At 41.8% G+C, this 15,970-nt stretch overlaps 1 protein-coding gene across 6 annotated transcripts in view; it reads right to left on the bottom strand.

Annotated features, from left to right (window-relative positions):
* LOC121281137 (janus kinase and microtubule-interacting protein 2-like) overlaps positions 1-15,970 on the bottom strand; it is a 294,067-nt gene that overhangs the window by 149,704 nt on the left and 128,393 nt on the right. For all 6 annotated transcript variants that reach the window (XR_005943821.1, XM_041193858.1, XM_041193856.1 and 3 more), the window contains one exon: positions 1,969-2,015. The gene's annotated coding sequence lies outside the window, so the exon portion shown is untranslated. The remainder of the gene's footprint in view (positions 1-1,968; positions 2,016-15,970) is intronic.

Here is a 15,970-nt window from a genome sequence, read left to right as displayed (position 1 = left end):
ATTATTGCTCCTTTGTTCAGCCAAGCGTGTTCTGCATGGCCTCTTTTTTGAAGACTTTACTTTCAGAGGCAAATGTACAGTGAAATTGTTAAATTATCTTCATTATTAGAAACACACCTCACAATGATTAAGATGAAAGAGGTGACCTGATGAATAAAGCTCTTTTTCCATCTTCTTAATAACTTCTAGTTATCTGTCGAAGTCTGTTTCTGCCTAACTGCAATCATTGTCAGCCCCAGTTCGTTTGTAAAATGCAAGCTCTAAAATCAGCATTCTGTTGTTTCTGAAGAACAGGGCCATGTACATGATCAACATTAGAGGTGAAAAGAAATCTCACGCCAAAATTGTGGTGGAAGTATGGACGAGAGCCTCTGGAAGAGAATCCCAGGAAAAGTAACTGAAGCCTTGAAAAAAGTTAGATAAATATCCAGTTGAACATGACATTTAAGGTTATAGAAATAAATTGAATCTGAGATTATGACAGTCTTCCAGGAAATGCACTTTAATTAGTCATTTCTGTCTAGCCAAATATATTGGATTAATAGCGTAGATGTGAGGATTCTGAAGTTTCATTTGATAACCCTTGAGGATCCATAAAATATTAAACTAGTGAGGGCGGAGTCCATCCTAGGGTTCTTGGTACATTGCTCACAGAGGAGAAACTTTGATGGACCCAATGTATTTTTCTCATTCCATGTTTTATGTTATTTTGGTTATAAATCTCCTGTTCTATTGTTTCTCCTTTGATAGGATATCTTTGTAAGATCATCTGGCAGTGCACTGCAAAAAATGAACATTGCCCTAATCATTCATCATAGACGTTTACAGCACAGGAGGCCATTCAGCCCATCGTGTCCGTGCCGGTCAACAAAGATCTGACTACACTAATCCCATTTTCTAGTGCTTGGCCCAAAGCTCTGGAGGCTATGGCAACGCAAGTGAATATCTAAATGCTTCTTAAATGTTATGAGGATTTCTGACTCAATCACCCTTTCAGGCAGTGAGTTACAGTCTCCCACCAGCCTCTGGGTGAAATAATTTCTTCTCAACTCCCCTCTTAGCCTTAAACCTCTTACCTTTTGCATCATCCTCTACTATACCACCATTGCTCTCTGCTGCTCAAATGCTGGCCTCTTTCTTGATTTCTTTCAATCCACTATTGACGAATCCTTCAGCTGCCTAGGCTGTAACATCTCCTTAATCCCTCATTCTCTCCTGTACCTTTCATCCCCTCTCTCCTCCTTTAAGGCATTCCTTAAAACCTACTGCTTTGACGAAGCTTTGGTCACCTGCCTTAATATGTGGTTAAGGGCGGAATTGTCCCAAGTTTGCACTAAGTGTGGTAGTGGGTGGGAAAAAGGATGTTTAACCCGCTGGCTGCAATGGCGGGTTTTCGCCCGTATGGTCCCTATATAAAGGCAAGGCAGAGGTAAATTAATTCCCTTGTCTAACAAGAATCCAAGGTTATAGGGGGTAGATGGGAACGTGGAACTTGAAACACAAACAGATCAGCCATGATCTTATTGAATGGGGGATCAGGCACAAGGGGCTGAATGGCCTACTCCTGCTCCTATTTTGTACGTTTATATGTAAGATATGTATATATCAGCAGGAATCAACAATAAGTGTATAATGAAAAAATGGATTGATCAAGTGAGAGGATAATCCTATTCCATCAAAATATGAGTCAAATAACTGACTAGCATAATAAAAGAACCCTATATATGTGTTCATAGTCAACGAGGTATTACATACAAAATAAAAAGAGAGCAGCTTTGACGAGGTATAGGGGTATAAGAGGAATGGGGCTTGGTTATTATTTGTCTTTGTCCGCAGCACTGTCCAGCATTTCAGTCAACCTCTCCATTATATAACCAAGCCTTACAATGTTACTAGAAAGTGAATCTTTCTATCCCTTGTCTAATATGGTTTCCTAATATTGGTGGGTTTTGCATCTGTTCATCATACCTTCATCCATCCATATCCACCCAGTTAGTCAATGAAGCAGCCATCATCTGTGAAATGAAAGAGAAAAAAATTGTTAAAGTTGATTTTGAAGTACAGTTGAACAACCTGTTCTGTTCATCTATTTTGAGAATACTTTTGTAACATTCATTCCAAGAGTCATGAAAACAAACACATTTTATTGTTTTATGTTTCCTACTCCACCAATTTTCTGCCTTTGCACTGGAAGCATTTATTCACACAAGGATATAGTTTTGTGATAGGAACAAAGGAAAATAGGAACAGGAGTAGGCTATTCAGCCCATCAAGCCTGTTCCACCATTCACTACAATCATGGTTGGTCATCCACTTCAATGCCTTTTCTCCCACACTATTCCCATATCACTTTATGTCATTGGTATTTAAAAATCTGTCAATCTCTGCTTTAAACATACCAATGACTGAGCTTCCACAACCCTCTGAGGTAGAGAATTCCAAAGATTCACAACACCTTGAGTAAAAAAAAATCTCATCTTGATCTGCTTCTTTTGAAGCTGTATTCCCTGGTTCCAGGCTCCTCACCAGGAGAAACATCTTAACTGCATCTACCCTGTCTATCCCTTTAAGTATTTTTTAGGTTTCAACAAGATCACCTCCCATTCTTCGAAACTCTAGAGAATACAACCCCAATTTCCCCAATCTCTCTTCATAGGACAGTCCCGCCATCCCAGGAACAAGCCTGGTGAACCTTTGCTGCACTCTCTCTGTGGCAATAATATCCATCCTAAGATAAGGAGACCAAAGCTACACACAATACTCCATGTGTAGTCTAACCAAGGCTTTGCTACTCTTGTACTCAGATACTTTTGCAATAAAGGCTAACATACTATGAGCCTTCCTAATTGCTTGCTGCACCTGTATGTTAGCTTTCAGTGACGTATTGATGAGGACACCCAGGTCCCTTTGTACATCTACACTTTTTAATCTCTCACCATTTAAGAAATACCCTGCACATCAGTTCCTCCTACCAAAGTGGATAACTTCACATTTTTCCACGTTATTTTCCATCTGCCATATTCTTGCCCAGTCAATAAGTCTGTCCAAATCTCTGGAAGCTGCTTTGCATCTTCCTAAAAACGCACAGGCCCACCTAGCTTTGTGTCATCTGTGAACTTGGAAATATTACATTTGGTCCCCACATCCAAATCACTGATATATATTGTGAACAGCTGGGGCCAAGTACTGATCTTTGCAGTACCTCACTAGTCATAGCCTGCCAATGCGAGAATGACCTGTTTATTCCTGCTCTCTGTTTTCTGCCTGTTAGCCAATCCTTAATCCATGCCAGTATATTGCCTCCTATCCTATGTGCTTTAATTTTGCTAACCAACTCCTGTGGGGGACTTTACTGAAAGCTTTCTGAAAATCCAAGTACACTACATCCACTGCTTGGCCTAAATAGCCAAGTGGTTATGGTACTGGGTTTGTAACCCCAAGATCAAGAGTTCAAATCTCACAATGGCAAACTATGAAACAATGTAACTTCATCTGAAACAGATGGAAACGGGTTTGTACTCGAAAGAGTTACACTACATCCACCAACTCGCCTTTATCAATTCTGTTAGTAACATCCTCAAAAAACTGCAGCAATTTCATCAAACATGATTTCCCATGTTGACTTTACCAATAAGATCATTATTATCTAAGTGTCCATTTATCACCTCCTTTATAATAGCGTCTTGTATTTTCCCTACTGCTGATGTAAGGCTAACAGATATGTTGTCCCTTGTTTTCTCTCTCCCTCCCTTCTTAAATAGTGGGGTAACATTTGCTACTTTCCAATCTGCAGGAACCATTCCAGAAACTATAGAATTTTGGAAGATGATCACCAATGCATCCACAATCTCCATAGCTACCCCTTTCAACACACTGGAATATAGAGTATCAGATCCCAGGGTCCTATCAATCTTCAGTCCCAATAATTTCTCCAATACAATCTTGTTACTAATACTAATTTCCTTCAATTCCTCATTCTCCCTAGCTCTTTGGATCTCTAATTCTGAAGATTTCTTGTATCTTCCTCAGTGAAGACATTTCGCTTGTCGTGATACTTTGTTTGAATGGACATACTTCAGTATGAACAATGAGTGTTGGCGGATTATTTGCCCCCTGGCGTGGGGAGGGAGCATCGGAGCAATGACATGACACGTAATGGTCACAGCTCACTTGGAGTGTACTCCTGATTCTGGTTACTGCACTGCAATAATAACTTATCCCTATCACTCTCAAATATTTATAAGAATAATCCACAACGTAAAGAGGATGAACTATGAGGAAAGTTAAAGAAACTCAAGATTTGAAGTGTAAAAGATGGTGTATTGAAGGAGTTGGATCTCGTCAAGGTCTAAAATACTACAATGGTACAAGAGGTAATGCCAGAGTATGACTTTTGTTTAAAAAATAAAATTATTCTTGGAATACGGGTGATGGCCCATCCCGGTTGCCCTGAGAAGGTGGTGGACCTACTTCTTGAGAAGCAGGATGCAACTGTTAGGGTGCATGAAGGCTGGAACTTGATGGGTCAAATAGACTTGCTTTATCCTTGACTTTTTTCCTGAGAGTCACAGTAAAACAATTTTAGTAGTGTTCAACTGATGAGAAACCGGCAAGGATCCGGACTAACTTTTTCTCTCTTTCCCGGGGACTAAAATCCCAAAATGTACCTCTGCCATCTCATCAGATATTGACAAACTCAGCATAGAGTAAAAATTGAGTCTGACCTTCTTGTCTATAAATTCAAAACCAAGCAAACAATGCATTAGCTCTCCAAGGTATCAGGGAAACTCAAAAGTGGCACTTCTAACTCATTCTATTATTCAAGTACAATTGATTTTTTACTGAGGCCCTACTAAATACGTTGTTCAAAAGAACTGATCCCAAAAGCAAGTGAAGAGCATTTTTTGAAAAACAGGAGCTCAATTTTCAACCAGAATCGGAGGCAGGCAGGGTTTAAAAATAGTCCGCCGGTTGGTGTGCTGGTTCCCTGGCTCTATTCCACCTCAGGGCTTCTTTTTTAGGAGGTGGAATGAAGTGGGAAAGCTGCTGGGCTATCCGCCTGCATGTGGCAGTAGCCTACACAGCTCAAGAGCCACTTACGGTCTATTAAAAGGAGATTTACCTTTTAGTTCAATTTTAAGAAGTTGGAGAGAGGGTGTCGCCATCTTGAAGTGCACTCTCCCTTACTTACTCTTTATTGCAGGATGCTACTCCTTTCAAGCTGGAAGGTCTCTGACTGGCCATTCAGCTTCAAAAGCCTGCCGGCTGTCTTTAGTTGGATGGCGAGCCTGTCTCCAGGCCAATTAAGGGACACCACCAAGAAAATCACAATTAACAGCAGCATTTCCCTCCTGGGAAGGCTTGGTGCCCAGAAACAGCTGCGGCTGTTTTCGAAGAGAAAATTCTGTCCAAGTAGGATAATTCAGAATCTTGTAAACTATTGCAGCAATGGGGCACATCCGACCTCATTGGCCTAGGTGTGTGTTGTAAGCTTTGGAGAAACTTGTTAAGCTCTGCTAGTTTACAAGGTTTGGCACAACACACTGAAAATTCATCACCTCCTGCTATGTGGCCAACAAATTCGGAAATATTCCCATATTCATCGTCAACCTGTGAGAGGTGAAGATCATATTAACTATTTTAGAGACAGTAATCTTAACATGGAGGTCTTGTGGCACAGTAGGTGGCACCCCTACCTCTGGGCCAGAAGCCCCAGGTCAAGCCCCACTTCAGAGCTTAATGGCATGGAGGTTGCGTTCATGATGCAGCTAAACAGATTGATTATCAGCCTGTTAAGTCCTTCCAATATGCCTGATGGCGAGCGAGAGAGTTTCCTGGTCAGCCATAATGCAGAAGGTAACAGCAGACCACTGCAGTACTTCACCAAGTATAATCATGGGCAAATCCAGTGGAAGTGGGCCAATCCATGGGCCTCAATGCCTTCTTAGAGCATGGTACCTGAAGGAGGAGGAGGAATCTTAACACAAGTGTAGTACAAATAAATCATACAGTGGATTTTTTTGTATTCCCAAGCACATTTAATTGAAGATGTAGTAACTAATAAAGGTAGCTGCGCACAAAATCATAGCAATTTTGAAGAGGGGCTTGCACGCAAACAGTAGCTGATCTGTTCTGTGCGCAGGAAATCTGCCTGACCTGTTGAATGTTTCCGATACTTTCTGCTTTTCTTTCAGAATCCTAGCATCGGCTGTCTTTTATTTCTTGTATAAAAATCACAGTCCAAATGTTTTATTGCCAACCATCACAAGATATTAATCATTCACAAAATAGTTCACCAACAATCCTGTATTCAAATGCAAAGAAACTAACAGTCACAACAACTGTTGTTTTAGGCAGCGCTGCTATCAAATCAAGATTATACTTTAACTGACATTACAAACTGCCTACTCAGCACACTTCTGGCACACAGCCTCTGTGCCCACACCTTAACAAACTGGCACCCAGCATAGCCACAAGTGAAAGAAAGCTTATAATAGTTACAAAAGGCTTAGTACTGCAGAAAGCCTAGAGGAGTATAGAAAGTACAAGAGTGAAGTAAAATGGAAATTAGAAAAGCAAAAAAAAACATCAAGCTATTGGCAGGTAAGATCAAAGAAAATCCTAAGATGTTTTACCAGTACACTAAGAGCAAGATAATAACTAAGGAAAAGGTAGGGCCTATCAGAGATGGTAGCTTGTGGGTTGATATAGAAGATATGGGCAGTGTTCTCAATGAGTACTTTGTCTCTGTCTTCACGAAGGAGAGGGATGATGCAGACATTCTAGTTAAAGAAGAGGAGTGTGAAATATTTGATACAATAAGCATAGTGAGAGAGGAAGTACTGGAGGGACTGGCATCCTTGAAGGTGAATAAATCATCAGGGTCAGATGGATTGTATCCCAGGCTGTTAAAGCAAGCCAGGGAGGAAATAGCAGATGCTCTGAGGACCATTTTCCAATCCTCACTAGATACAGGCGAGGTAGCAGACGATTGGAGGTCGGAGAACGTTGTACCATTATTTAAAAAGGGTGTTAGGAATAGGGCAGAAAATTATGAGCCTGTCGGTCTGACTTTGGTGGTGGGCAAATTATTGGAAACAATTCTGAGACAGGATAAACTGTCACTTAGAAAGACACGGACTGATCATGGATAGTCAGCATGTTTTTGTTAGTGGAAGATCATGTCTTAATAACTTAATAGAATTTTTTGAGCAAGTAACAAGGAGGATTGATGAGGGTAGTGCACTGGGTGTTGTCTATATGGATTTCAGTATGGCATTTGACAAGGTCCCACATGACAGACTGGTCAGGAAAGTGAGATCTCATGGGATACAGGGGGAGGTGGCAGATTGGATCCAAAATTGGCTCAGTGACAGGAAACAAAGGGTAATGGTTGATGGATGTTTTTACGAATGGAAAACGGTTTCCAGTGGTGTTCCACAGGGCTCAGTGTTGGGGCCCTTGCTGCTTGTTGTATATGTTAATGATTTAGACTTAAATATGGGAGGAATGATTGGGAAATTTGCAGATGACACAAAAATTGGCTATGTAGTTGATAGTGAAGATGATAGCTGTTGACTCCAGAATTATACCAATGGCTTGGATAAGTGGACGGAGAAATGGCAAATGGAATTAAATATGGAAAGGTTTGAGGTAATGCAAACAATTGAGGGCAAACAAAGCAAGGGAACACTCAATAAACAGGGAGGGATTGAGGAAGTGAGACGCCTTGGAGTGCATGTCCACAGGTCCTTGAAGGTGGACAGGACAAGTGGACAAGGTGGTCAAGAAAGCACATGAAATGCTTTCCTTTATTGGGTAAAGTATTGAATACAAATACAGGGATGTAATGATGAAACTGTATAAAACCCTGGTTAGGCTACAGCTGGAATTTTGAGTACAGTTCTGGCCACCACATTACAGGGAAGACATAATTGCTCTGGAGAGAGTGCAGAGGAGATTTACAAGAATGTTGCCAAGGCTTGAAATTTGCAGCTCTGAGGAGAAATTGGATAGGCCAGGATTGTTTTCCTTAAAACAAAGGATGCTAAGGGGTGACCTAATTGAGGTGTCCAAAATTATGAGGGGCCTAGACGGGGTAGACAGGAAAGATTTGTTTCCCCTAGCTGAGGGATCAATTACCAAGGGGCATAAATTCAAGGTGATTAGTAGAAGGATTAGAGAGGACATGAGGAAAAACGTTTTCACCCAGACAGTGGGTGTCTGAAATTCACTGCCTAAACTGGTGGTTGAGGCTGAAACGCTCAACTCATTTAAAAACGTACCTGGATCTGCGTCTGAAGTGCTGTAACTGCAAGACTATGGATCAGGTGCTGGAAGGTGGAATTAAAATAAGCAGCCAGCTTTTCTCTTTTTGGCTGCGCAGACCCGATGGACTGAATGGTCTCCTTTCTGCACCATAACTTTTCTATGGGTCTACGGGTGCTACGGATGCCAATTTGGACCCAAAACAGCACCTATAGTACCAAAAATGCTGGTGCTACGCAACCAAATGTTGCAGCTTGTGTGTCCATTTTTTCTAATTGTCCTTCAAGGAGAGTAGAGACTAGTATAAACACGGAAAGATGGGACTGAGCAGTCAGTTTGGGATCACTCTGTCAAAACCAAGGAAAAATATTCCTCTAAAAGTGTCAGTGCTTAGGTTAACGCAAGGTGCTGATTCATCCACAAGCCATTGGAAAAGCTGCACAATATCAGTAGCCGAGAATCTAAGGAAAACAGATTTAATCATGATGAAGTCAGAGCCCCACCAAACTCATGGGAGTTTTTGCTACAATAACTGATTGTAACTGGGCCTGATATCAAGCTGGAATTATTCAACAGAGACAAGAACTCCTGTAAAGTTCAAGGTTCAACATGTATTTCAAAGTATTTATGCTGCATCATCTAAATAAGTACCAAGTAAACCTGACAGCTCTGTGCTTTTACAATAGCTTTGTTACCAATGTGGTTTTCCTCAACAAAGCAATCTGTGGTCAGAGTTTACTATATTCACAGTATAAATCATCCCCAACCAGTGATGTTGAGATGGCAAATAACCTACAAATTCTAGGCATAATGATTGATTTAAGGAATGCCTCATTTCACAGTGGACAGGCTGACATCTCAAAAAACTGACAGAGCCCCACAGAATAGCAATTTACGCAAATGTTTTTGATCAGCCTCGACTGGGGGTTGCTTCATGGAAAGAAACAATAATAGCTTTCTTGTCAGATGCACTGAGTTAATGTATGTTTTCAAATGGATATTATGAAGAAGCATTCAAAATGAATCAGTGAAGGGCGAGATGATTTTCATTTTGACGCTGTAGAAGGCACAGACCATAGCAATGGTAATGTCCCTGTGCGATCAGCCCCAAATTTCTTCCAACTATGGTTATAGTCCCTTCAATTTGTTCCAATCTTAAGGCTGAATTTTCCTGAGACAGTAGAAGTCCTGTCACTGGGGCCAAAAGTGGGAGTCCAATCCATTTCTGCTGGCGGCAGCCAATTAAGAGGCTGCCGCCGGACCGCCATCCAATTAAGGATGGTGACACTCTCCCAAGAGCTGTCAACCCAATCAGAGAGCTGTCGTTGCTAAGGGCAATAGCCAATGTGGAGGCTGCAGCTGCAGGGAGAGGGCACCTCAATTACTGAATGCACTCGTAGAGGGGTAAGTATCGTTGTGGGTAGCTTGGGTCAGGCAGGCAAGCCTCGATGATTGGATGGGTGGGGGAGGAGGTGGGGTGGATGGTGTCCAGTGCTAGCAGCAGAGTCAGGCACTGGTGCCTCTCTGCAAATGCTGGCGGTCCTCCAGGGGCCATGAAGCAGTCATCAAGCAGCAACTCCCACACCCACGGCTCCGGGAGCCCGCTCGGAAACTATCAGGCTTCAATTGGTGATCTCCCCAAGGGGCAATGGGCCCTCCCATTGTGGGCACAAAGCTCTCAGGAGCAGGGAGTCACCCTTAATTGGCCACTTAAGTGGCTCAACTGGGCTCCTGGTGGGCAGACCCACCAACATTCCTGCCTGTGTCAATATGGGATGGTGGCAGGAGAGCATCCTGCCACCCTCCCACCCTGGAAAATTCTGCCCTTAGTGTCAGAGCCTTAAAACATCTTGTCCCCATGCTCTGGAATTCCATTCCTCAAATCTTTAGTCTTGCTAAATCTTTCATCACATTTAAAAGTCTTCTGAAAACCTAGTCTTTTTTCTGAGTTTTTGGCCAGCTCCACTAACATCCTTTTTACCCCTGCTTAGATCCAATTGCATAGTGAAAAACTGTGAGGTGAGAGTGACTGCCCTTGACATCAAGGCAGCATTTGACTGAGTGTGGCATCAAGGAGCCTTAGCAAAACTGGAGTCAATGGGAATCAGGGTATAAGCTCTCCACTGGTTGGAGTCATGCCTAGCACAAAGGGAGATAGTTGTGGTTGTTGGAGGCCAATCATCTCAATCCCAGGACATTACTACAGGAGTTCCTCAGGGTAGTATACGAGGCCCAACCACCTTCAGCTACTTCATCTATGACCTTCCCTCTATCATGAGGTCAGAAGTGGGATATCTCTGGTTATACACAATGTTCAGCACCAGTGGTGACTCCTCAAGATACTGAAGCAGTCCATGCTCAAATGCAGCTAAACCTGGGCAACATTCAGGCTTGGGCTAATAATTGACAAGTGACATTCACACCCACAAGTGCAAGACAATGACCATCTCCAACAAGACAGAATCTAGCCATTGACATCGTCCCTTGATATTCAATGGTATTGTATTGCTGAATCGCCCACTATCAACGTCCTGGGGGTTATCACTGACCAGAAACTGAACTGGACTAGCCAAACAAATACTCTGGCTACAAGGGCAGGTCAGAAGCTGAAAATTCAGCAGCAAAGAACTCAGCTCCTGACTTCCCAAAGTCTGTACACCATCTGCAAGTTACAATTGCGGAGTGTGATGGGATATTCTCGACTTGCCTGGATGAATGCAGCTCCAACAACACTCAAGAAACTCAACACCATCCAGGAAAAAGCAGCACACTTGATTGGCACCCCATCACTACCTTCAACATTCATCCCTCCACCATCAACACACAGTGGCAGCAGTGTATACCACGCACAAAATGCACTGCAGCAATTCACCAACTCCTTCGACAGCTCCTTCCAAACCCATGACCTCTACCATCCAGAAGGACAAGGGCAATTGGTGCATGGAAACACCACCACCAAGTTCCCCTCCAAGTCACTTGGAAATATATCGCCGTTCCTTCACTATCACTGGGTCAAAATCCTGGAACTCCCCCACTAACAGCACTGTGGGTGTACCTACACCGCATGAACTGCAGCGGTTCAAGAAGGCAGCTCACCACCACCTTCTCAAGGGCAGTTAAGGATGCCATAAAAGAATGAAAAAAAAATCTTGTGATGCTTTGCTGTTCAGGTTATTTTCTAACTCTCAATTGTCACGTCTTCCATTGAAAGGTTATTAACCTAAGACGTTAACTCTGTTCCTCTCTCCACACACAATGGCTGACCTGCTGGATACTTCCAGCATTTTCTGTTTTAATTTCAGAGTTCCAGCATCTGCAGTATTTTGCTTTTGTATGAGTTGTTACCGTTGTACCTCAAACATATAGTGTAACTGAGCTGCTCAAGTTTGATTTCTGCAATATTGCACACGTTTTCAATCATAAAATCTGCTCCTACCACGAACCACATCTAATCTGTCCTGTCCTGTCATAGACTCTACACCACAAATTTAATCCATTTAAATAAATTCTCCATAAATACTTCCTGACCCTCACAGTAATCCCAGCTATCTATTCATAGATGATACAAACCCTCATTAGCACATCATTGTATGATACAAGTGCTTCCAGTTACCTCCAAAAACATTTCAATTTTAAAATGTTCACCCTTGTTTTCAAATTCCTCCGTGACTTCATCCTTTCCTATCTCTGTACCCACTCTGACCCCACAACCTTCTGAGATCACTGCAGTCCTCCAATTCTGACCTCTGGATTGCGGTTCCCAAGCCTCAGGAAACTCAACAGATAAAGGGAGGTGAGAAGGGCCAGATCCATTAGGTAAGTGCCTTTAAGGAGCACGATTATTTACTGTAAATTGACACCCCACCAGATCACTGGAAATAGCACCCCAACTAAATATTTGTAGGCTTACTGTCCCACTGAACAGCCAGCATGGCAGTGAACCATATTTCTACAGATATAAAATGGCTGTCTTGAAACTTGCGCCTGCTATAAGAGTAGACGACCTTGCTCACTACCACCACCCTCCCAATCCAGAGCCAGACTGCCAATGGAGGTGCCAATGGTGCTAGCAGTCTTGCTGAATATGTAATAAAGGTTAACCGAGGGAAATTGAAGAGTTTCTCAGCAGTTAGGCTGATGGGCAGAAATGCAGTTTTGGTGGAAAACAGATCTCAGGTAAATTTAGTCCCATAATTCTCATTCCTGTTTGATTATGCAACCAACTCCTGAAAAAATCTGGCCAGATTGGGATACTTTTCTCTAGAAAAGAGAAGATTACCGGGCCTGATATACATCCTTAAAATTATAAAGGACTCAATAGCATAGATGTAGAGTTGGTGTTTCATCTTGTGGAGGAGTTCAAAACTAGAGATCGTAGAATTAAGACAGTCCCTAATAAATCTAATAAGAAATTCAGCAGGTACCTTTTCAACAGAGTGATGAGATTGTCAAACTAGCTATCACATGGAGTGGAGCATTTAGGGGGAAGCTAGATAAATGTATGAGGGAGAAAGGAATATGAAGATATTTTGATGGGATGAAGGATCATGATATGAGGCTCATGTGGAGCATAACATCAGCAAAATCCTGTCGAGCCAAATGGCCTATTCATATACAATAAAATTCTATGTAATTCCATGTAACATAAACTATAGAAAAGTTATGCCGCAGAAAGAGGCTACTCAGCCCATTGTGTTCAGCCACATGTGCAACAGCAAGTTGAGAAAATATTAGATTTTGCAATAATGCAATGCACTGAGGAAATAGCACATTGGTACCCACTCTCTGGGGTCACGCAGGGAGAATGATCACTTGACCAAGATGCTGGAGGGCTGCCAGCAAAAGTCAATTTCTCAGGAAGGAAGGGGAGCAAATTAGAACAAGAAAATCTGCTCACTGCAAGAGACATCCAATCCTGTTTAACACATGCTCTCTTCTGCCTAAGACAACCTCCTTATTCAGATAAGTCTGAAGTATTCTTTTAATCTGAAATTATTTTACAAGGGAAGCCTACTTGTGGTTATTAACTATAATGGATTGTTTGTGGAACATTTCTTATAAGCACCATGATTTTCTCATTTATTATTGGCAGGCGTGTACCTCTTAGGCACTGAGACAGAGTCTTACAAATTTCAATCATAGCCTCACAGCCTTATTGGCTTTTGATTCCCGTCACGAAGCAAAATTTAATTATTTTAATTTAATTTCAATAGGGTCTAACCATCTGAAAATTCATTCAGGCTATACTAATCAGAACAATTCCAATTTGTGTGTTACCAATGGATCATCGCCACCATACTTTAAAGAAGACTGGTTGGCAGTTATGGTAGACAATAAGTGAACAGTAGAGTGACAATATGACTGACAATTATGCAATTGTACCATTATACCAGATATTAATATTTATTAGATTATCTCATCTTTAATTGAAGGAACAAGCCTCTCATATAGAGATATGGTGCATGGAAACTTAAATGAAGAGAACAAGGAGAAATAAACTAAAAATAGATTAAATTATTCATACGTTTAAAATTGCATTCTTGGTGTGAAATATACAGCTTTAAATATAATGTTGCATATGGAACTTACTGATGTAGTGCATTAGACATGAACCCTTCAAACAATCTTAAATCCAGTTCACACTAATGGAGTTAATAGTCTCCTTTGTCTGCTTGCTGTAAAGTTGTGTGTGCAAAAAATCATGAGAAATTAGTGTTAATCCAGTTTCTTGTCAGTTAGAGATACAATGCCAAATTGCCTCAAAGCTTCTTGCAAAACAAAACAATTTACCATGAACACGATTTGGAATGTTTGTGTTCTAAATGTTATTTATCTTAAAAACTACTTACTATTATCGAAGTACACAACAATAAGGACAATGAAGAAGAACATTGTTGCACTGGATATCGTTAACATAAAATGCTTATCCAACAACTTTCTACATTTAATATTTTGGCCATTTCAATAATAGGCTAATAATGTGTCAGCTGTGGATCAGCCAGTCACCTCTGAATCACAAGCTTCTGGGTTCAAGTCTCGCTCCAGGTCTGGAGAACAAATATCAAGGCTGACACTCCAGTGCATACTGAGGGAGCATTGCACTGTCAGAAGTGCCATCTTTTGGATGAGACGTTAAACATCTGCCTGTTTGGCTGGATGTAAAAGACCCCTTGCCGCTATTTTGAAAAGTCATCCCTCGTGTTCTGACCAACATTTATCCCTCAATCGTCATTACAAAACAGATTATCTGGGTCATTATCACATTGCTGTTTGAGGGAGTTTGCTGTGTACAAATTGGCTGCCATGTTTCCTACATTACAACAGTGAATACACTTCAAATAGTATTTCATGGGCTGTAAACCGCTGTGAGACATCCAGTGATCACAAAAAGTGTTATATAAATTCAAGTCTTTCTTTGCAACCCTGCACAGACACTCGATAGAAAGTTCATTCAAGATTGGGGAATCACATACCTTTCTGACCACAAGCAGGGAACCTCAGCACACAAAAAGCAAAACACTGGTTGGTGCACAACTTTCCACTTTGCAGACTGAACTAGCATTTCCTTTTAGTGAATCTTACTCCTGTTTATGCGTAAAACTACTATTATTTTCAGCAGTGGCTGCGTGAGAATTCCTCGAACAATCAAGACCTTCTTTTTATTTATTGTTACTGAGAGAAAATAACTGCACTTGTCTCCACACAATAACTATTGTTTATTCTTCTGATGTATTAAACACACACTGGTATACAATTTTGAGAGACAAGTAATAAACTTTCCAACAGGACTGCACAATGTATTATTACTGCTCTCTGGAAATGTGCATTCTGCAGGATTGCTGCTGGAAAATTCATCGCTGGAACTGGCTCTTGGGTTGTTATGTACAAGCACTGTAGATAGAACTTCATTCAAATCCCATGGGGAAGAATGGCAATTGCAACAATCTGGTGCCCTATACATGGTGGTATGGTAATCAGCTAGCATTTTCCAGGGGATTTAAATGAAGAGAAAGCATAAACAAAGCTAGAAGAGAAAGAAAGAGGAAAAAAGAAACCATGGGAGAGAGGGAATGGCTGGGGGCCCTCCTCAGGCCAGAAAGGGTGGTGCTAAGACAAAAAATGAGTCCAAGAGACCTATGTGTTTTAACTGCCGAAATGTAGGGCACCTCTGGCCAACTGTTGGAAGTTATGGGAAAAAACTAGTGGGATTTATCAGGGCGCGTACACCCCTTGCAGAGAATGGGAGTCAGTCAGAGAGCATAGCAGACCAGGTTATGATTCTAACTGCGGCTGCGAATTCCTGTAGGGGCACTCCTGAGAGTGCGGGTGAGGTTAAACAAATCCGAAGGATGGTGGCCACATTTCCCCATGGTGACGCGAGTAAGCTTATAATGATACTGAGGGATACAGGCACCAGCCAAGCTCTACTGCAGGGAAAAGGCATGACCTTTCCACCAGAGAGTGGAGTAAATGCCAAAGCGTTGCTAAAGGGGGTTGAATGAGGGTACATGCTCACCCTTATATCAGGTGCATCTGGAGTGCAACCTTGTGTCAAGACCAGTAACCATGGGAGTCTTCCCCAGTTTGCCTGTGGATGGGGTCGACCTGCTCCTCAGCAATGACCAGGCAGGATCAAAGGTAATAACATTCCCAGGGGTCTCGGAGAAGCCAACCAAGGACAGGGAAACAGACCACTGCAGGA

The sequence above is a fragment of the Carcharodon carcharias genome, chromosome 8 (assembly GCF_017639515.1).
Source record: "Carcharodon carcharias isolate sCarCar2 chromosome 8, sCarCar2.pri, whole genome shotgun sequence".
In the NCBI taxonomy this organism is placed as follows: domain Eukaryota; kingdom Metazoa; phylum Chordata; class Chondrichthyes; order Lamniformes; family Lamnidae; genus Carcharodon; species Carcharodon carcharias.
The sequence above is the reverse complement of the archived record's forward strand: the minus strand, read 5'-3'. Positions and strand labels throughout refer to the sequence as shown.